The sequence below is a fragment of the Puma concolor genome, chromosome B3 (genome assembly GCF_028749965.1).
Source record: "Puma concolor isolate L17-30 chromosome B3, mPumCon1.1.hap2, whole genome shotgun sequence".
Classification (NCBI taxonomy): Eukaryota; Metazoa; Chordata; class Mammalia; order Carnivora; family Felidae; genus Puma; species Puma concolor.
Window position 1 is genome coordinate 57,043,683 of NC_141672.1, and position 21,667 is coordinate 57,065,349.

The 21,667-nt window shown below is 36.7% G+C and overlaps 1 long non-coding RNA gene across 1 annotated transcript in view; it reads right to left on the reverse strand.

Moving 5' to 3' along the window:
- Positions 1-19,823, reverse strand: part of LOC147579987 (uncharacterized) — a 30,086-nt gene extending 10,263 nt beyond the window's left edge. Inside the window, exons 1-3 of the long non-coding RNA XR_015252396.1 lie at positions 19,610-19,823; positions 14,332-14,553; positions 9,302-9,349 (exon numbers count right to left, since the gene is read on the reverse strand). This is a non-coding gene — a long non-coding RNA (uncharacterized LOC147579987). The remainder of the gene's footprint in view (positions 1-9,301; positions 9,350-14,331; positions 14,554-19,609) is intronic.
- Positions 19,824-21,667: the final 1,844 nt, after the last annotated feature.

Consider the following 21,667-nt stretch of genomic DNA (forward strand, 5'->3'; position numbering starts at 1 on the left):
AGTTTCAATCTTCTGCATGTTGCTGTCCAGTTCTCCCAGCACCATTTGTTACAGAGACTGTCTTTTTTTCAATTGGATATTCTTTCCTGCTTTGTCAAAAATTATTTGGGCATACTTTTGTGGGTCTAGTTCTGGGGTTTTTATTCTATTCCATTGGTCTATGTGTCTGTTTTTGTGACAATACCCTGCTGTCTTGATGATTACAGCTTTGTGGTAGAGGCTAAAGTCTGGGATTGTGATGCCTCCTGCTTTGGTCTTCTTCTTCATTATTACTTTGGCTATTTGGGGCCTTTTGTGGTTCCATATGAATTTTAGGATTGCTTGTTCTAGTTTCGAGAAGAATGCTGGTGCAATTTTGATTGGGATTGCATTGAATGTGTAGATAGCTTTGGGTAGTATTGACATTTTGACAATATTTATTCTTCCAACCCATGAGCATGGAATGTTTTTCCATTTCTTTATATCTTCTTCAATTACCTTCATAAGCTTTCTATAGTTTTCAGCATACAGATCTTTGACATCTTTGGTTAGATTTATTCCTAGGTATTTTATGCTTCTTGGTGCAATTGTGAATGGGATCAGTTTATTTGTCTTTCTGTTGCTTCCTTGTTAGTGTATAAGAATGCAACTGATTTCTGTACATTGATTTTGTAGCCTGCAACTTTGCTGAATTCACGTATCAGTTCTAGCAGACTTCTGGTGGAGTCTATCGGATTTTCCATGTATAATATCATGTCATCTGCAAAAAGTGAAAGCTTGACTTCATCTTTGCCAATTTTGATGCCTTTGATTTCCTTTTGTTGTCTGATTGCTGATGCTAGAACTTCCAACACTGTGTTAAACAACAGTGGTGAGAGTGGACATCCCTGTCGTGTTCCTGATCTCAGGGAAAAAGCTCTCAGTTTTTCCCCATTGAGGATGATATTAGCTGTGGGCTTTTCATAAACGGCTTTTATGATGTTGAAGTATGTTCCTTCTGTCCCGACTTTCTGAAGGGTTTTTATTAAGAAAAGGTGCTGAATTTTGTCAAAGGCCTTTTCTGCATCAATTGACAGGATCATATGGTTCTTATCCTTTATTAATGTGATGTATGACATTGATTGATTGGCGAATGTTGAACCAGCCCTGCATCCCAGGAATGAATCCCACTTGATCATGGTGAATAATTCTTTTTATATGCTGTTGAATTCGATTTGCTAGTATCTTATTGAGAATTTTTGCATCCATATTCATCAGGGACATTGGCCTGTAGTTCTCTTTTTTTACTGGGTCTCTGTCTGGTTTAGGAATCAACGTAATACTGGCTTCATAGAATGAGTCTGGAAGTTTTCCTTCCCTTTCTATTTCTTGGAATAGCTTGAGAAGGATAGGTATTATCTCTGCTTTAAACGTCTGGTAGAACTCCCCTGGGAAGCCATCTGGTCCTGGACTCTTATTTGTTGGGAGATTTTTGATGACTGATTCAATTTCTACGCTGGTTATGGTCTGTTCAAGCTTTCTATTTCCTCCTGATTGAGTTTTGGAAACATGTGGGTGTTTAGGAATTTGTCCATTTCTTCTAGGTTGTCCAGTTTGTTGGCATATAATTTTTCTTTTTTTTTTATTTTATTTTTTTTTTTAATTTTTTTTTTCAACGTTTTTATTTATTTTTGGGACAGAGAGAGACAGAGCATGAATGGGGGAGGGGCAGAGAGAGAGGGAGACACAGAATCGGAAACAGGCTCCAGGCTCCGAGCCACCAGCCCAGAGACCGACGCGGGGCTCGAACTCACGGACCGCGAGATCGTGACCTGGCTGAAGTCGGACGCTTAACCGACTGCGCCACCCAGGCGCCCGGCATATAATTTTTCATAGCAGTCCCTGATAATTGTTTGTATCTCTGAGGGATTGGTTGTAATAATTCCATTTTCATTCATGATTTTATCTATTTGGGTCATCTCCCTTTTCTTTTTGAGAAGCCTGACTAGAGGTTTATCCATTTTGTATATTTTTTCAAAAAACCAACTCTTGGTTTCGTTGATCTGCTCTACAGTTTTATTAGATCCTATATTGTTTATTTCTGCTCTGAATTTATTATTTCTCTTCTTCTGCTGGGTTTAGGCTGCCTTTGCTGTTCTGCTTCTAGTTCCTTTAGGTGTGCTGTTAGATTTTGTATTTGGGATTTTTCTGGTTTCTTGAGATAGGCCTGGATTGCAATGTATTTTCCTCTCAGGACTGCCTTCGCTGCATCCCAAAGTGTTTGGATTGTTGTATTTTCATTTTCATTTGTTTCCATATATTGTTTAATTTCTTCTCTAATTGTCTGGTTGACCCATTCATTCTTTAGTAGGGTGTTCTTTAACCTCCATGCTTTTGGAGGTTTTCCAGACTTTTTCCTGTGGTTGATTTCAAGCTTCATAGCATTGTGGTCTGAAAGTGTGCATGGTATGATCTCAATTCTTGTATACTTATGAAGGGCTGTTTTGTGACCCAGTATGTGATCTATCTTGGAGAATATCCCATGTGCACTTGAGAAGAAAGTATATTCTGTTGCTTTGGGATGCAGAGTTCTAAATATATCTGTCAAGTCCATCTGATCCAATGTATCTTTCAGGGCCCTTGTTTCTTTATTGACCATGTGTCTAGATGATCTATCCATTTCTGTAAGTGGAGTGTTAAAGTCCTCTGCAATGACCACATTCTTATCAATAAGGTTGCTTATGTTTGTGAGTAATTGTTATATATATTTGGGGGCTCCTGTATTTGGCGCATAGACATTTATAATTGTTAGCTCTTCCTGATGGATAGACCCTGTGATTATTATATAATGCCCTTTTTCATCTCTTGTTACAGCCTTTAATTTAAAGTCTAGTTTGTCTGATATAAGTATGGCTACTCCAGCTTTCTTTTGACTTCCAGTGGCATGATAAATAGTTCTCCATGCCTTCACTCTCAATCTGAAGGTGTCCTTAAGTCTAAAATGAGTCTCTTGTAGACAGCAAATAGATGGGTCTTGTTTTTTTATCCATTCTGATACCCTATGTCTTTTGCTTAGCGCATTTAGTCCATTTACATCCAGTGTTATTATAGAAAAATATGGGTTTAGAGTCATTGTGATGTCTGTAGGTTTCATGCTTGTAGCGATGTCTCTGGTACTTTGTCTCACAGGATCCCCCTTAGGATCTCTTGTAGGGCTGGTTTAGTGGTGACAAATTCCTTCAGTTTTTGTTTGTGTGGGAAGACCTGTATGTCTCCTTCTCTTCTAAATGACAGACTTGCTGGATAAAGGATTCTTGGCTGCATATTTTTTCTGTTCATCACATTGAAGATCTCCTGCCATTCCTTTCTGGCCTGCCAAGTTTCAGGAGAGAGATTGGTCACAAGTCTTATAGGTCTCCCTTTATATGTAAGAGCACATTTATCTCTAGCTGCTTCCAGAATTTTCCTTTATCCTTGTATTTTGCCAGTTTCACTATGATATGTCATGCAGAAGATCGATCCAAGTTATGTCTGAAGGGGGTTCTCTGTGCCTCTTGGATTTCAATGCCTTTTTCCTTCCCCAGATCTGGGAAGTTCTCAGCTATTATTTCTTCACGTACACCTTGAGCACCTTTCCCTCTCTCTTCCTCCTCTGGAATACCAATTATGCGTAGATTATTTCTCTTTAGTGCATCACTTAGTTCTCTAACTTTCCCCTCATACTCCTGGATTTTTTTTTCTCAGCTTCTTCTTTTTCCATAATTTTATCTTCTAGTTCATGTATTCTCCCCTCTGCCTCTTGAATCCGAGCCGTAGCTGTCTCCATTTTATTTTGCAGCTCATTGATAGCATTTTTTAGCTCCTCCTGGCTGTTTCTTAGTCCCTTGATCTCTGTAGCAAGAGAGTCTCTGCTGTCCTTTATACTGTTTTCAAGCGCAGCGATTAATTTTATGACTGTTATTCTAAATTCACTTCCTTTTATATTGTTTAAGTTGTTTTTGATCAGTTTGTTAGCTGTTGTTATTTTTTGGACTTTTTTTTTTTTAGGGGAATTCTTCCGTTTCTTCATTTTGGATAGTCCCTGGAGTGGTGCGGGACTGCGGGGCACTTCCCCTGTGCTGTCTTGAATAACTTGTGTTGGTGAGTGGGGCCGTAGTCATACCTGATGTCTGCCTCCAGCCCACTGCTGGGGCCACAGTCAGACTGGCGTGTGTCTTCTCTTCCCCTCTCCTAGGGGTGGGATTGACTGTGGGGTGGCGTGGCCCATCTGGGCTACTTGCACACTGCCAGGCTTGTGGTGCTGGGGATCTGGCATATTAGCTGGGGTGGATAGGCAAGGTGCACAGGGGTGGGAGGGGCAGGCTCAGCTCACTTTTCCTTTGGAGATCCGCTTCAGGAGGGGCCCTGTGGCACCGGGAGGGAGTAGACCCGCCAGAGGGATGGATCTGCAGAAGCACAGCTTTGGGTGTTTGTGGGGTGCAAACAAGTTCCCTGGCAGGAACTGGTTCCCTTTGGGATTTTGGCTGGGGGATGGGTGAGGGAGATGACACTGGAGTGCGCCTTTGTTCCCCACCAAGCTGAGCTCTGTCGTCCAGGTCTCAACAACACTCCCTGTAGTTGTCCTCCAGCCCTCCCAGTCTCTGAGCAGAGCTGTTAGCTTATAACCTTCCAGATGTCAAGTCCCGCTTGCTGTGTGAACACATTCCATCGGGCCCCTCCGCTTTTGCAAACCAGACTCGGGGGCTGTGCTTGGCCTGCGGGCCCCCCTTCGCTCCGGCTCCCTCCCACCAGTCCGTGGAGCGGGTACGCCTCGCCGCCCTTCCTACCCTCTTCCGTGGGCCTCTCGTCTGCGCTTGGCTCTGGAGACTCTGTTCTGCTAATCCTCTGGCGGTTTTCTGGGTTATTTAGGCAGGTGTAGGTGGAATCTAAGTGATCAGCAGGACGCGCAGTGAGTCCAGCGTCCTCCTACGCCGCCATCTTCCCAGGATCATCCAGTGAGTATCTTTATGATCATTACTATAAATTCTCTATCAGGCATATCATTTATGTTTTTCTTAGTTCTTTGCTTTGGTTTGATACTTTTATTTGGGACATATTTCTCTGTGTCCTCATTTTTTCTAACTCTGTGTTTGTTTCTCTGTGTTAGCAAAGCTACTTCAGCTACTTCTTTTGTACTTAATGATAATAACCTTACAAAGAAGAAGTCCTAGAGTACCGTGCAGTGCAATGTCCCTTGTCCCCTAGGCCTTGGGACTTCAGGGAACATCACCTATTTGTGTTAGGTATGCTCTGTTTTGACTCTTGGCATCTTTCCTTCAGTCCAGTTGTGTGTACAGGCTATCATTGCCTATTGTGGGCAGTGTTTGGTCCCCAACAGGGGTGGGGTGTACATTAACAAGGTGTGTGGTTGTGGTCCGCTTGCAAAATGAGACCTGCCTCCACTGCTGCTGGAATTGAGTTTGCAACTAAGTTCAGGAGAAGTGGTGTCAACAGGGTTTATACTGTTATTCCACGGAGGGAGCCTGTAGTGCTAGGTATGACTAGGGACTAAGGTGAGCATGACTGGGAAGGGTGGATTTGTGGAAGCTAGGGACAGGAAAGGGGTTTAGGGTAAACAAATTGTGTAAGAGTGTGGGTACTATGCTCTTTACCACAGGTGGCTGTTCTTTATGCTGTGTTTGTGTGGTGTGGGGAAATGGCAATTGCCAGCTCCTTTATTCTTGGAGGGATCTCCATGTGATCCCTCTCTGCCCCTAGTGTTTTTCAAACAGCTTGTTCTACACTGTATCTGCACTTGCTGTTTGTTATGCTGTCTCTTTAAGGGTGTGGACCCCCACTTCCTAAAGCCTTCCCAGCTCTCCCAGAGCCAAGCTCACCAATTTTTAGAATTCCAAGATTTAAGTCCCTCTGGTTTTAAGAACTCATGAAATTTGGCCCTTCTCACTTTCAAAGGCACATATTCTGGTGATTCGTCCTCCCTATAGATGGGCTGCTCAGTGTAAAAACTTATTTTTAGCTCTTCTCCACACCACCAGCTCTCTCCCCTCTGTGGATAGTCATTGTTTGTTTTGCTCCAAGATGAGAACTTCACCTTCCTACTTTCTTCCATGTGGCTTCTTCTTTACCATTAGTTGTGGAGTTTGTTCTGCTAATCTTCAAAGTGTTTTCTGGGTTATTGACACTGATATAAGTAAGTGCTCTAGTTTTGTTTGTGGGACGAGGTGAGCTTTGGGTCCTTCTACTGCACTGTCTTCACAGAAACTGGTTCATTGAACTTTTCATTTCCATGGGACATTTATGGTGGTTTTATGCAAATCTACATTTTTACAGGGGGAAATTCTTTATTAATATGATTTAGTGAAAAGCAATTTCAAGCAATTATGTTACTATGATCTTAGTAAATTCACAGCGTAATTGTTAAAGTCAAAAGACATTACCAAAGTAATAAAATTACCATCTAACTGAATATAGTAATAGGATGAGAATTATGTCTATTCATTAACTAAAATTATCCAATTTGAGGTATAGGGAGGTGAGAGCAGTGATCAAAGAACCATAAAAATATCATCACCCAAAACCAATTTTCTCTTTAAGTTATGTGTCGTTTACTTGCTTATATTTCAAAAACTGCATTTTGTTTATTTTGAAAAGCCTACTGAGCAGCTCACAAGCCCTTGTCCCTAGAGTGGTTAACCAATCGGGCTCAATATCCTCATCCTTTCTTTTCGATTCTATCAAAGTTGAAAAGCAACACAAAAATCCCAGGAGAGCAGCTTCAGTTATGAAAGCCAGCTTACTTGTATAGCTGAGGGGAATCCCATAGGGTCTTGTACAAAATATTTCATATAGTATATGTTTCTATCCATAGATAACTTATTTTTTATTAGGCCATTTTTGTGGTTTTGTTTCTTGTTGCTCTAAATATCATTACAGTGAATTGAATCATTGACACTTCTTAGAGAAAACTGAACACTATGGAAGAAGGAGGGCTAAGTATATATTATTTTTCTAGTGTTCTTGGCTATCATTTCCTAGTCATAATTTCAGTTTTAATGGTTTATTATCAGTAAAATCACATTTTTAAAAAATACTCTTTTTCCTATGTTTAAAAGATGGAAATTACATAATATCCACACATTAAAATGACAAGGAATTATCAGATCTAGAAATGTTTGTCCTTCAATACCAAAAACGTATTTCTGTTTAAGAAATAGTTCTTAAACAGAAATACATTTATTATTTTTTTTTTGGATTTGTATTTTCTTAAGCCTATTTGCTTAAGAAATTTTGCCTTTCAAGATAACTTTGTGACTATAAAGGAAGGGCATGTTAGTGAGGTCAAGGTTCAGGCCCCTTCGCTACAATACTATTAAATAATTTTGGAAAAAACAGTTTCCTATTCACTATGCTGAGAGCTACTATTATCTGCCCTTTGTTTCACAATAGGCTTATAATTCATTATGATCTATGTTCAATTGCTCCAGAAACTTAAACTGCCCAAATAAGGCTTCCTGCTCATTTTCCAACCATCGTGTCACTCTTCTACCAATAGATTCTACCATAAACACACAAATAGTACACTTGGCAAATATTGAATTTCATATCCATCTTGGATTCACTTTCAAAAAAGTGAAAAAATAGGAGCACCTGAGTGGCTCAGTCAGTTAAGTTTCCTACTCTTGATTTTGGCTCATGTCACGATCTCACAGTTGGAGTAAGAAATCATTGGATGGAGCCCTGTGTCTGGCTCTGTGTTGACAGAGCCGACCCTGCTTGGGATTCTGTCTCAAAAATAAGTAAACTTTTAAGAAAGTGAAAAATAAAGCTATAATTTAAAAATTTTTGGAATAGTATTTAAATATTACTGATTTGAAGGAAAACATAGAATATGTGACACAGAAACTGAATAATAAATATTCCAGGGCAATTTTTTAAATGGAAATTTAACCAAAATTTTATAAAATTAAAAAGAGATTTAACACATCCATGCTCTTTAGTAATACTCTCTTCTCAAGAAGAATAACTAATGTAGTAGAGTTACTTTCTGTATCCCATGAATGCTGACAAGTGTTTCTGTGTGTTTTAATTCTGCAGGTGTATGTATTCTAGAAGAAATCTTTAGTTTCTACATTTGCTTCCTGTTGTGGTTGGTTAGTTATAAGGAATCAAGACTGATCCAGGTAATTTTTAAATTTCTATTAAAGTATAAAAGTATACATTATCATGTGTCAAGAACTTTTTATCTAAAATATGCGACATTTATTACATATCTTATGTGGCTATTTTAATGTCAAGAAATGTGAAGAGTTTATAAGAACATTTTTCTAGATATGTCTACTGAGGCAAGGGAAATAAAAGCAAAAGTAAACTATTGGTACTACATCAAATAAAAGGCTTCTGCACAGCAAAGGAAATAATCAACAAACTAGAAGTCAACATACTGAATGGGAAAATGTATTTATAAAAGACATATCCGATAAAGGGATAGTATCTAAAATATATAAAGAACTGATACAACTCAACAACCAAAAAATAAAAATCCAATTAAAAATGGGCAGAGGATATGAACAGACATTTCTCCAAAGAAGACATGCAGATGGCCAACAAACACATGAAAAGATGCTCACGATCACTGGGGAAATGCAAATCAAAATCACAATAAGGTATCACCTCAGACCTGTCAGAATGGCTGAGAAACAAGTGTCAGTGAATATGCAGAGAAAAAGGAAACCTCACACACTGTTGGTGGGAATGAAAACTAGTGTAGCCACTGTAGAAAACACTATGGAGGTTCCTCAAAAAACTAAAATAGAACTAGCCACATATGATCCAGTGATCGCACTACTGGGTACTTACCAAAGAATATGAAAACACTCCTTAAAAAAGATATATACACGTTATATACTCACACACACATACACACAATGGAATATGATTCAGCCATAATAAGAATGAAATCTTGCCATTTACAACAACGTGGATGGATCTAGAGAGTACAATGCTAAGTGAGAAAGACAAATACCATATGATATCATTATTTTCTGTAATTTAAGAAACAAAACAAATGACCAAATGGAAAAAAAAAAAAAAAAGACAAACCAAAAGAGGTTTGGTTGAGCCAAAAAGGCTCAACTATAGAGAACCAACTAATGATTACCAGATGGAAGGTTGGTTAGGGAATGGGTAAAATAGGTGATAGGGATTAAAGAGTACACTTATCTGGACAAACACTAATATATGGGATTGTTGTGTCACTCTATTATACATCTGAAGCTATTATAATGCATGTTAAATATAAGGGAATTAAAATTTAAAAAATAATGTGAAGGGTCTGAGATCTTACCATATGCTCAAGCTAGCAAGTTAGCATGCCAGGGTTTTTGTGAGGCCCCTGAGGAAGAAACAAAGGTCATTTTATCGTTGACAGCAGTAGTAGTAGCTAAAATATGGTCATTTACAATATTTTGTTAGCCTCATTTTCTACAAGACTATGCAACAAGACCCAGTGACATCTGCACATGCAATGGGTTGTGTTAGCGGAGAGGAACTCTGAACTTTGAGAATCCCAACCTTTTGTAAAAGGCTGCAAGCAAACCTATTAAATTTTTTTCCTAGATGGAAGCATTACCTTTATTAAACTAATCAGGTAAGGTATCTCTCTACCCTGAAGGGAGCTATTTCTGTCCTTTCAAAGCCATTTCTGTATTACCATCTCTGAAAAGACTGAAAAAAAAAAAAAAAAAAAAGGGTAGCCAGTGTCTCTCCTCACACAACGTGGAGAAATGCAAAGGATTCACAAAGAATTGTCTCACAACTATAAGTTACAGTTCATTTTGTTTTCATACTGAACACTACCATGTAACTGGCAGGTCAAGAAATGAACATTACCAGCATCTCTGAAACCCCTTTCATTTCCCCTTCCTTCCACCCTTCCCCCACCAAGTATAACCACTATCCTGAAATATAACAGCATAAATTGCTTATTTTTTGTACTTAAAATATTAAGTGAAAAAAGATCATATACTATGTACTCAGTCATGTCTGCATTTGAATTTGTATGTATTGTGAAACGATCACTGCAATAAGTCTAGATGCCAAATATACTACACATTGTTATAGAATTGTTTTGTCTTGTGATCCGAACTTTTAAGATTTAGTATCTTAGCAACTTTCAAGTATGCATTATAGAATTAACTATAGTAACTATGCTATATATTATATTTCCATGACTTATTAGAATTTTGTATCTTTTGGCCCTCTTTACCCCTGTCTATAGGTGTTGATGTTCATTGCTGTATAAACTTTACTGAGTAGCTAAAACACCTCTGTCATTTGGTAGTTTCTAATTTTGTCTATAATGAATGTACATTTTGTGACATTTAGAGACCATTTAGTTATTTTGTACTCATTCTCTTATCACCACACAATAAAGCAATATTTCTATTTTTTTGCAAGAAAAATTGAACACTGTGACTTTTCTTTCAAGAATATCTAACATGTATTGCAAAACTTTCTTCACTCTTGAAATCTAGTAGCTCATGGGGTCCAAATGATTATTTTGGCATATAGTTAAAAGACACTAACCAAACATATCCTTGAAGTCACCCCATACTAGGGTTGTCTTTTGTCATGAAGCAAATATATGAGTATTAGACAATAGTGCCTACTCTATCATAAGACTATGTGACAAATATTTGCCACAGCATAGTGTAAGTAATGCCCATAATGCACCCTAAATGAGGACATATGTTGAAAAGATATGCTTATGCTGTCTTATTACTAAGACCATTAGTTTTAAAAAAATCACTAGATTTAAAGTTAAATATCATGGTATATGATGGTATATATTTCATGGTATATCATGAAAACATCATGGTATATATCTCAGAAATTGTGATAGGTCTTAAATATGCAATTTTCAGGATTTATTAAAATAACTTTTGTGTAACCCTGATCTTCTAAAGTTTGTTTACTTTTATTGTTTGTGTTCTATATAGAACAAAATATCATTTATACTGTAAAACATAGGGTTGGGAAGAACCCCATCAAAAGATCCTTCTATAAATATAAACAACAATATACAGACATTGTAAAAGAGATACTGATGTATAATATACCAAATGACACTATTATTCAAATGCTTTTCTTTGTTTTAAATCTTTTATCCTTTTAGACATCATAATCACAATAAATCAATAAGTTAGGGAAAGTAGGTTCAGATGCTTTTCTTTCAAAATATCTAAAGTGGTTCTTGAAAATTGGGACTTCATTAAATGAAGTGATTAGTGATAGCTTTAATTATACCTTAAATTTCTGGAATGTTTTGGCTTATAATATATACTCTATTCCAGGTCTTGTTAATAGGTCCTCCCAATAAGTACTAATGCATGCTTATTTGTATTTACATGTATTGCTAATCCTAGAATTCTTGTTGCTATGTCCCATGTACCAACAATGGGGAGATACCTGCTTCTAACTACCTTGTACTTATTGCTGGCTTGACCTATTGTGTCTACCCTAATCTCTGTATAATCTTTTTCCTTTACTGGTCTACGGGTAGATTAATTTACACCTCCATGTTGTTACATACTATGCTAGATTTATAGTCATGCTGCTTAATTTTATAGTTTATTTTTAACAATCTCAGAATATATGGTGTGGAGCACCTGGGTGGCTCAATCGGTTAACCATCCAATTCTTCGTTTTGGCTCAGCTCATGATCTCATGGTTCATGAGTTAAAGCCCTGTGTTGGGTTCTGCATCGACAGAGTGGAGTCTGCTTGGGGTTCTGTCTCCTTCTTTCTGTCCCTACCCCATATGGGCTCTCTCCCTCTCAAAATAAATAAACTGTAAGAAAAAAAATACAGAATAGTACTTCTCAAGGGAACTGGATGAGAAAATTATAACTATAAAACATACCATCTGAAATTTTCTAGTGTTGAATTTACACCCATAATTTATATAAGAAATAATTTATCTCTTAATACCATGAGTTGAAAAGATAAATTCATGCACTTACATGAAAGGGTTTAAAAATGAAACTGTTGCTTGCTTTTAATCAGATTTAAGGCCACAGTCCTGTTTGGCAGTCATTCTCATAAGTGCTGGGAATAAATATGTTAGTCATCAGACATGAACCCAAAAGCCTCACAGACTAGAGGAATAAAAATTAACATTTGTATAGTGCCTGACATTCTACTCACACCTTCATGTAATTCAACTCAATAATATGACGAAATTATGATAAATTGTTATTCTTTTCATTTATGAAGAAATGGAGACTGAGAAGTGTCTTAAACTACTAGTTCACAAATTTAGTAAAAGTAAAACTTGGTCATGACTAAACCCCAGTTTTTCCTCTAAATCAAGTAAATAAACAAAAACAAGACCATATGGGTTCCACAGATACCTTCTAAATGGTGTGGGTTATTCCAGTCCTCAGAGAATTTGATATACTCTGTTATTTCTTCCTATTGTTATTTTTGGTAAAAATAATGTTTTGTTTAGATCAATTTTCTTATCAGCTACTGGCTACAGTGAATCCAGGCAGAATCAGGATCACATCCTAGGTATGTCCAGAAGAGAGAGAGAGAGAGTTTGATGTTTAGTCTGTTCATTTTGCTCAACTTTAAAATGATACCCTATGGGGGTGCCTGGGTGGCTCAGTTGGTTGGGTGTCTGACTTTGATTTTGCCTCAAGTCATGATCTCATGGTTGGTGAAATCGAGCCCTCGACAGGCTCCATGCTGGTACTGAGGAGCCTACTTGAGATTATCTGCCTCCCTCTCCCTCTAACCCTCCTCTGCTCCCACTCACTCATTCTCTAATAAATAAATAGATAAATAAATACATAAACACATAAATAAAGTATACCCTATATAGAAATTACAGTATTCTGGGCAGATATAATAATTACTTTTGAATCCATAAGTCAGAAAAATTCTATGACATTGAGTAAAGAACATTTTAACATTAGACTGCTTCTAGTCACATTATTACTAATGCCCAATCATAGGAATTGTTACACTCAAAAGTAGAGAAGACTTACATTCATGAATACTAAAAATCCTAGTCCAAATGAGACTCAATATCTTTAATATAATTTTAGATAGGCAAATTGACAGGCTAACTTGAAATATTTTTGAGAGAAATATTATTTTATATGTAACTCAAGACAAAAAAAAGTTAATTTAGAATGATTGTCCCAAGAGGAATGTTATTTACACAAGAATTATTAAAATGCAGATTTATTGCACATTAACCAGTTTTTCTTACAAGGTATGCTAAATTTCACTTGAGTTTCATTTAGTGGAAACAAATGTTTGCCTCTGACAATTTCTACTTTAAATTTCATTTCAGGCATTTAATAGAACCAGCTCTCATATTTTTTTTTCTATGAAGCAGATATAAATCTTCTTCATCTCACAGATCTTGAGAAGGTCCATCAATTGTGGGACTTATTTAAATGTTAAACACATCATTTTATTTCATAGTCTAATAACTTGCTCAGAGAAGTTAAATAGTTGATTTAATCTCAGTTCTCATTTTACTTTTCTGAAGAAACCTTTCCTAATCTTCCTAGGTAAATATCTTGCACATGGCTATGTTTTCCTACTGTGCCTTACATTTTCCTAGAAGACAACCTGTCACATTGGATTATATCTAGTGTTTTATTTATGCTCTTTTATACCATGAACTCTTAAAAGGGAAAGTTTGATCATTATTTATAATATTTTAAAAGCTTCTTCTGCTTGTAATTTTTTAAAGATGGGTTCAAGATTGATAACCCCCACAGTACTGGCTAATTATTGCTGCATAACAAATCATTCTAAAACATAGACTTAAACAGGAATATTTATTATCTTACCATGTTTTCTTTGGACCAGTAATTCATGATTTGCATTCTAGGTCTCTAAGAAGGCTGAAATAAACAGGTGTCTGGAATGTGGCCATCAGAAGTTTCCAAGGTGGTTCACTTACAGGGCCTTGGCAGAATGCCTCAGGTCTTAATTATGTAGCTCTGCCAACAGGACTGCAAGAGTGTCTTCATGACATGGCAGCCTGCTTTCCCCAAAATGAATGATATAAAAGAAGGAGGAAGCAATGGTGACTTATTATCTAATGCCAGAGACACCATATTACTTGCACTAGAAGTCTGTCATTCAGTCCAGCTCACATACTTAAATGAAGTAGATTAGTGGTAGATTTGGCTCTAACTCTGTAGGGAATTGTATTAGAATTTTCCAGAGAAACAATACCAATAGGAGTGTCTCTCTCTCTCTCTCTCTCTCTCTCTCTTTCTCTCTCTCTCTCGTGTGTGTGTGCATGCATGTGTATAGTAGAGAGAGAGGTTTATGATAAGAATTGACTCACGTAAGTATGGAGACTCAGAAGTCCCATGATCTGTTGTCTTCAAGCTGAAGAACTAGGAAAGCTGGTGGTATAATTCACTCCAGGTCCTTTAAAGGTCCAAGAGCCAGGAGTGTCAATATCTGAGGGCAGAAAATGGATGTCCTGGCTCAAGCAGAAAGCAATTCACCCTTCATCTGCCATCTTTGTTCTGTTCAGACTTCCAACAGATTGGATGACATCCACCTGAAAGAGCCAGGATGATCTTTACTCAGTATGCAGATTCAAATGCTAATCTCTTCCAGAAACCCCCTCACAGACATATCCAGAAATGTTTTACAAGCTTTCTCTTATCATTTAGCCCAGTCAAGTGGACACATAAAATTAATTGTCATAGGCGTGTCAAACGATTAGTGGATGTATTTTAAACCACCATATTCACCAACCTCCTATTACAGATAAATCCTTGCTTTAAAGGCCTTCAGCTTCATATTCATAACTGGTCTTCTTCACAAGAATACTAGATGGGGTAATGTGTAAACTCATGGATACCTTTAATTACATTTAATTTTAAAAAGTGGATTTGAGGGGCGCCTGGGTGGCGCAGTCGGTTGGGCGTCCGACTTCAGCCAGGTCACGATCTCGCGGTCCGTGAGTTCGAGCCCCGCGTCGGGCTCTGGGCTGATGGCTCAGAGCCTGGAGCCTGTTTCCGATTCTGTGTCTCCCTCTCTCTGCCCCTCCCCCGTTCATGCTCTGTCTCTCTCTGTCCCAAAAAATAAATAAACGTTGAAAAAAAAAAAAATAAATAAAAAAAAAAATAAATAAAAAAAAAAAAAGTGGATTTGAGTCCTGTACTCAGCCTCAGTTTTTCCTTTAGTGATCTATAAAAGTAGTTACAAGTAATAAATGAGAATTAAATGAAGCAATACATGAAGTGTTAACACTGTGCTACAAAAAATAAATGTTAATGACTAGTATTATCATTATGGTCATAAGCAGATTTGAAGAGCATCCACCATATACTTTTCTCTGTTTAGATCCTGCCTCAATTTTGTTTCTACCCATCACAAAGGCAAAATTTCCTGTTTGTGTACAGCCCTAGAGTCTTTCCACACTGACTGAATGAAATATAACAAAGAAGAGATTATATGGAAGAACTGAACTTTTTCCAGTTTAATTATCCCACTGGGAAGTAGCTTCCTTATTCTGAAGTTTCCATTTTGTTCTTTTTTAAATATATTTACTTATTTTGAGAGAGAGAGAGAGAAAGAGAGAGAGAGAGAACGAACAATGGAGAGGCAAAGAGAGGAAGAGAGAGAATCCCAAGCAAGCTCCCAGCTATCACAGCAGAGCTGGACATGGAGCTCAAATTCATGAACCATAAGATAATGACCTGAACAAAATCAAGAGTCAGACACTTAATCAACTGAGCTTTTCAGGTGCTCCCCATTTTGTTCTTAATACAGATCCATATCCTGTTTTCTTGAGTAAAGAGGGAGAGAGGGACACCTGGTTGGCTAAGTCAATAGAGCATGCAACTCTTGATCTTGGGGTTGTGTGAGCCCCACATTTGGTATAGAGTTTACTGAATTAAAAATATTCAGAAAGAAGGAGGGAAATGTGAGCACCCAATAAAATTTGGAAAGTTTGCAGGACATTTAACATAGTGCCTGATATTGTAAAATCTCAAGTAAAATATATTGACTTAATTCATATAGAAATGTATAAAGTTTAGGAATATCATATAGCCCATATGAAATCAAGTATTTTACTTATCATACTTGAGTAAAAAGTCACCAAGTATTTTTTTTTTTAATTCAACACATTCTGTGATGGCTGAACAGAGAAAAAATACAAACATGGAATCTGGGGTTAAAAAAATTATTTTATTCAACTTATTTTATTAAGCGATCAGTCAGGCTATTTATTTCCCAGATAGCTGCATTGGGCTCTGAGCTGACCGTTCAGAGTTTGGAGCTGTTTTGGATTCTGTGTCCCCCTCTCTCTCTGCCCCTGCCCCGCTCACACTCTCTGTCTTTCATAAATAAACAAACATAAAAAATAGCAAAATAAACTATTGGGACTACAATAAAATAAATAAAGTTTCAGCATTGCAAAAAACAAAAACAAATACAAAAAACAAAAACAAATCTAAACTAACAGGCAGCTTACTATATGGGAGAAGATATTTGCAAATGGCATATCCAATAAAGGGTTAGTATCCAAAATATATAAAGAACCAACACAACTCAACACCAAAATACCTAGGAATAAACCTAACCAAAAATGTAAAAGATCTGAATGCTGAAAACTATAGAAAACTTATGAAGGAAATTGAAGAATATACAAAGAAATGGAAAAACATTCTGTGCTCATGGATTGGAAGAATAAATATTGTTAACATGTCAATACTACCCAAAGCAATCTACAAATTCAATGCAATCCCAATCAAAATTGCACCAGCATTCTTCTCAAAGCTAGAACAAGCAATCCTAAGATTTGTATGTCACCACAAAAGACCCCGAATAGCCAGAGTAATATTAAAGAAGAAGACCAAAGCAGGAGGCATCACAATCCCAGACTTTAGCCTCTACTACAAAGCTGTCATCATCAAGACAGCATGGTATTGGCACAAAAACAGACACATAGACCAATGGAATTGAATAGAGACTCCAGGATTGGACCCACAAAAGTATCAACAACTAATCTTTGACAAAACAGGAAAGAATATCCAATGGAAAAAAACAGTCTCTTTAAAAAATGGTGCTGGGAAAATTGGAGAGCAACATGCAGAAGGATGAAACTAGACCACTCTTTTACAACATTCACAAAAACAAACTCCAAATGGATAAAGGACCTGAATGTGAGACAGGAAACCATCAAAACTCTAGAGGAGAAAGCAGGAAAAGACCTCTCTGACCTCAGCCTCAGCAATTTTTTACTTGACACATCTCCAAAGTCAAGGGCATTAAAAGCAAAAATGAACTATTGGGACCTCATGAAGATAAAAAGCTTCTGCACTGCAAAGGAAACAATCAACAAAACTAAAAGGAAACCAACAGAATGGGAAAAGATATTTGCAAATGGCATATCGGACAAAGGGCTAGTATCCAAAATCTATAAAGAACTCACCAAACTCCACAAATAATCCAGTGAAGAAATGGGCAGAAGACATGAACAGACACTTCTCTAAAGAAGACATCCAGATGGCCAACAGGCACATGAAAAGATGCTCAACGTCACTCCTCATCAGGAAAATACAAATCAAAACCACATTGAGATGTGGTGAAAATGTCAGAGTGGCGAAATGAACCAGTCAGAGTGGCAGCTGGTGCACCAGTCAGAGTGGCGAAAATGAAGAAATCAGGAGACTATAGATGCTGGAGAGGATGTGGAGAAACGGGAACCCTCTTGCACTGTTGGTGGGAATGCAAACTGGTGCAGCCACTCTGGAAAACTGTATGGAGGTTCCTCAAAAAATTAAAAATAGATCTACCTTATGACCCAGCAATAGCACTGCTAGGAATTTACCCAAGGGATACAGGAGTACTGATGCATAGGGGCACTTGTACCCCAATGTTTATAGCAGCACTTTCAACAGTAGCCAAACTATGGAAAGAGCCTAAATGTCCATCAACTGATGAATGGATAAAGAAATTGTGGTTTATATACACAATGGAATACTACTTGGCAATGAGAAAGAATGAAATATGGCCTTTCGTAGCAACATAGATGGACCTGGAGAGTGTTATGCTAAGTGAAATAAGTCATACAGAGAAAGACAGATACCATTGTTTTCACTCTTATGTGGATCCTGAGAAACTTAACAGAAGACCATGGGTGAGGGGAAGGAAAAAACAAGTTAGAGAGGGAGGGAGCCAAATCATAAGAGACTCTTAAAAACTGAGAATAAACTGAGGGTTGATGGGGGATGGGAGGGAGGGGAAAGTGGGTGATGGGCATTGAGAAGGGCATCTGTTGGGATGAGCACTGGGTGTTGTATGGAAACCAATTGGACAATAAATTTCATATTAAAAAAAAAACAATACAACTCAACACCAAAAAAAAAAAGCGAAAAAACAAAAACAAAGAATCCAATTAAAAAATGCGCAGAAGACCTGAAGAGAGATTTGTCCAAGGAAGAAATATAGATGGCCAACAGATACATGAAAAGATATTCAACATCACTCATCATCACAGAAATGAAAATCAAAAGTATAATGAGATACCACTTCACACCTGTCACAATGGCTTAAATCAATAACACAAGAAACAACAATTTTTGGTGAGCATGTGGAGAAAAAGGAAACCACTTTCAGTATTGGTAGGAATGCAAACTGATGCAGCCATTGTAAAACATTATGGAGGTTCCTCTAAAAATTAAAAATAGATGGAACTGGAGGGTATTATGCTAAGTGAAATTAGAGAAGGACAAAAATCATGACAACTCATATGAGCACTTTAAGAGACGAAACAAATGAACATAAGGGAAATAAAAATAATATAAAAACAGGGAGGGGGACAAAACATAAGAGACTCATAAATAGGGAGAACAAACTGAGGGTTACTGGAGGGGTTATGGGAGGGGGGATGGGCTAAATGGGTAAGAGGCATTAAGGAATCTACTCCTGAAATCATTGTTGCACTATGTGCTAACTAATTTGGATGTAAATTTAAAAACATAAAAAATAAAAAAAATTAAAAAACAGTATTCCCATATGTTATACTAATTCCATTACTGAATATTTACCCAAAGAATACAAAGAAACTAATTCTAAAAGATATGTGCCACACATACAATTGGAATATTATAACACACATATATAATCGGAATATTAGTGATATATATATACATATGTATGCATATATATATAACTGGATTATTATATACATATATAATTGGATTATATACATATATAATTGGATTATTATATACATATATAATTGGATTATATATATATGCATATATGTAACTGGATTATTATATATATATATACACACACACACATATACACACACATACATATATACAATTGGAATATTACTCAGCTGTAAAAAAGAATGAAATCTTGCCATTTGCAACAACATAGATGGAACTATAGAATATAATGCTACATTAATAAGTCAGAGAAAGACAAATACCATATGATATAATTGTTTTGTGGAATTTAAGAAACAAAACAAATGAAGAAAATAATTTTAAAAAAAGGCATACTCTTACAGAGAACAAACTGGTGGTTGCCACAAGGGAGGTGGGTAGGGAAATGGGTGAAACAGGTGAAGGTCATCAAGGTACACATACCTTGGGGCACCTGGGTGGCTCAGTCGGTTAAGCCTCTGACTTCTGCTCAGGTCATGATGTGGCAATTCTCACGTTGGGCTCTGTGCTGATAGCTTGGAGCATGGAGTCTGGAGCCTGCTTGGGATTCTGTGTCTCCCTCTCTCTCTCCTCTCTCTCTCAAAAATACATAAACATTATTATTTTTTTTTTTTTTAAAGAGTACACTTGATGAGCAGTGAGCAATATATAGAATTGTTGAATCAGGATATTGTACCTGAAACTAATAAAATGCTCTATGTTAATTATACTGGCATTAAAATTTTTAAAAAGATTTAGAAAAAAAATGAAACTAATAAAATGCTCTATGTTAACCATACTGGCATTAAAATTTGTAAAAAGATAAAAAATAGTGTGCTGAGACTCACACAAAAAACAACTTTATAGAATATTATAGGTACATTCTCTAAGACTCAAACTTAAGACTTTGCTGGGGTTTTTTTGTTTTTTGTTTTTTGGGGTTTTTTTGGGGGGCTCATAATTATGGGTTCTTAATACAAGTTCCATTGCTAGAATTTTTCTAAAGTGAATGCATATTATCCTATTCATTCTTTCTCATACCAAATGTATTCATAAGTCTGTTGAGCTTTGCTTTTGAAAGAAACCCATTTCTAGAACAGAATGGGAGTAAGAGCAAAGGTGAGAGAATTTGTCAGTTTTGAAATACATTCCATTAACTGATTTCCTTTTAAATAGCTTGATTGTCAAGACTACTTTTGTTATAATTCATCCATTCTGGTGATAAATAGAAATTAAAAACCAAAGAGGAGAAAGCCTGAGAAAATGAGGTAGAGAAAAACAAAAATATTTTAAGAAATTGAGGGAACTTTTAAACAAAGGAGCATAGTTGGAGAATATCTTATACATTTGAAGGATAGATTTCAAGTACTGAACTGACATTAGAGGAGTAAAAAGGTGAAATGAGGTTACAAAAAAAGAAATCTCATGATGCTGCCTAGAACTAACCTAGTATGAATTATTGTTTGGGTTTTACCTTATTAATTGTGTGTATAAACTGTGGTTATAATATCATCTGACTGAATCATAATTTAAAGAAATTTAATGTAGATGCATCTTTCAAAGTAACAATACCGAGGAGTAGATTTATTATGAATGCAGCTGTTTGGAGCTCATTAACTTAGAAGGATTGAGGTATGTTTAAAACTTTGCATCAAAATGAGTGAGAAACTTGCAATATTACAAAACAAGTCAGGTAGCTACTTGCTTCAGGTGAATCCTTTGATATTATAAAGAACTCCCACAAGTCAGATAGTTGATAAATGTAAAAACACCCAGTAGTGAATTACCTAGGAGCACAGTCTCTGACAAACTTCAAAATACCTAATCTGATGAGTAATGTAGAATAAATTAATTTGCATAAGCAATGTAGTATACACGAAATTTGCTTTTTTAAAGACTTAGCTTGTGTGTAGGGTATTTCATGTTTGTTATGATTTAAAGTATATAAAGAAATTCTAGCTCCATTACTTCCTTCCATTTATTATTAAATCTTTCAACAAAGTTGTTGAATTTCCACCTCTTAATGCTATCTCTTGTGAAGGTGATTTTCTTCCACTTTCTGCTTCCACTTAAGATGCAGAAGATGAAAAGTTTATCTCCCAACCTACCAACAAGAAAAAGATAAAGTGTAAATCCATAACTCTTCTTGTAACCATCAGAAGGTGAAGGTTGCAGTGTAAACAACTAGCCAGAAACCCATGGAAAAAGGCACCGCCAAAGAGATATGACTTGAAAATTGTAGATAACCTAGGGCACAGAGCAGCATAGGTAAGATTTCAGCTAAAATTTTAAACAATTGCTAAGATAATGATGTAGGTGAACCAACATGAGTTCGTTCCTTGCTGAGTCAGACACCATACAGGTTGAGTTGTTACATAAAGAAAACTTTTATTTGCAGCAAATAAGGAGATATCTCAGGGAATGGCTTCCAAAACCATGACTTTCCTAGAGAGGGTGAATAGGTTCCTTTTGTTTAGGTTCAGGATAAATATTTAGATAGCA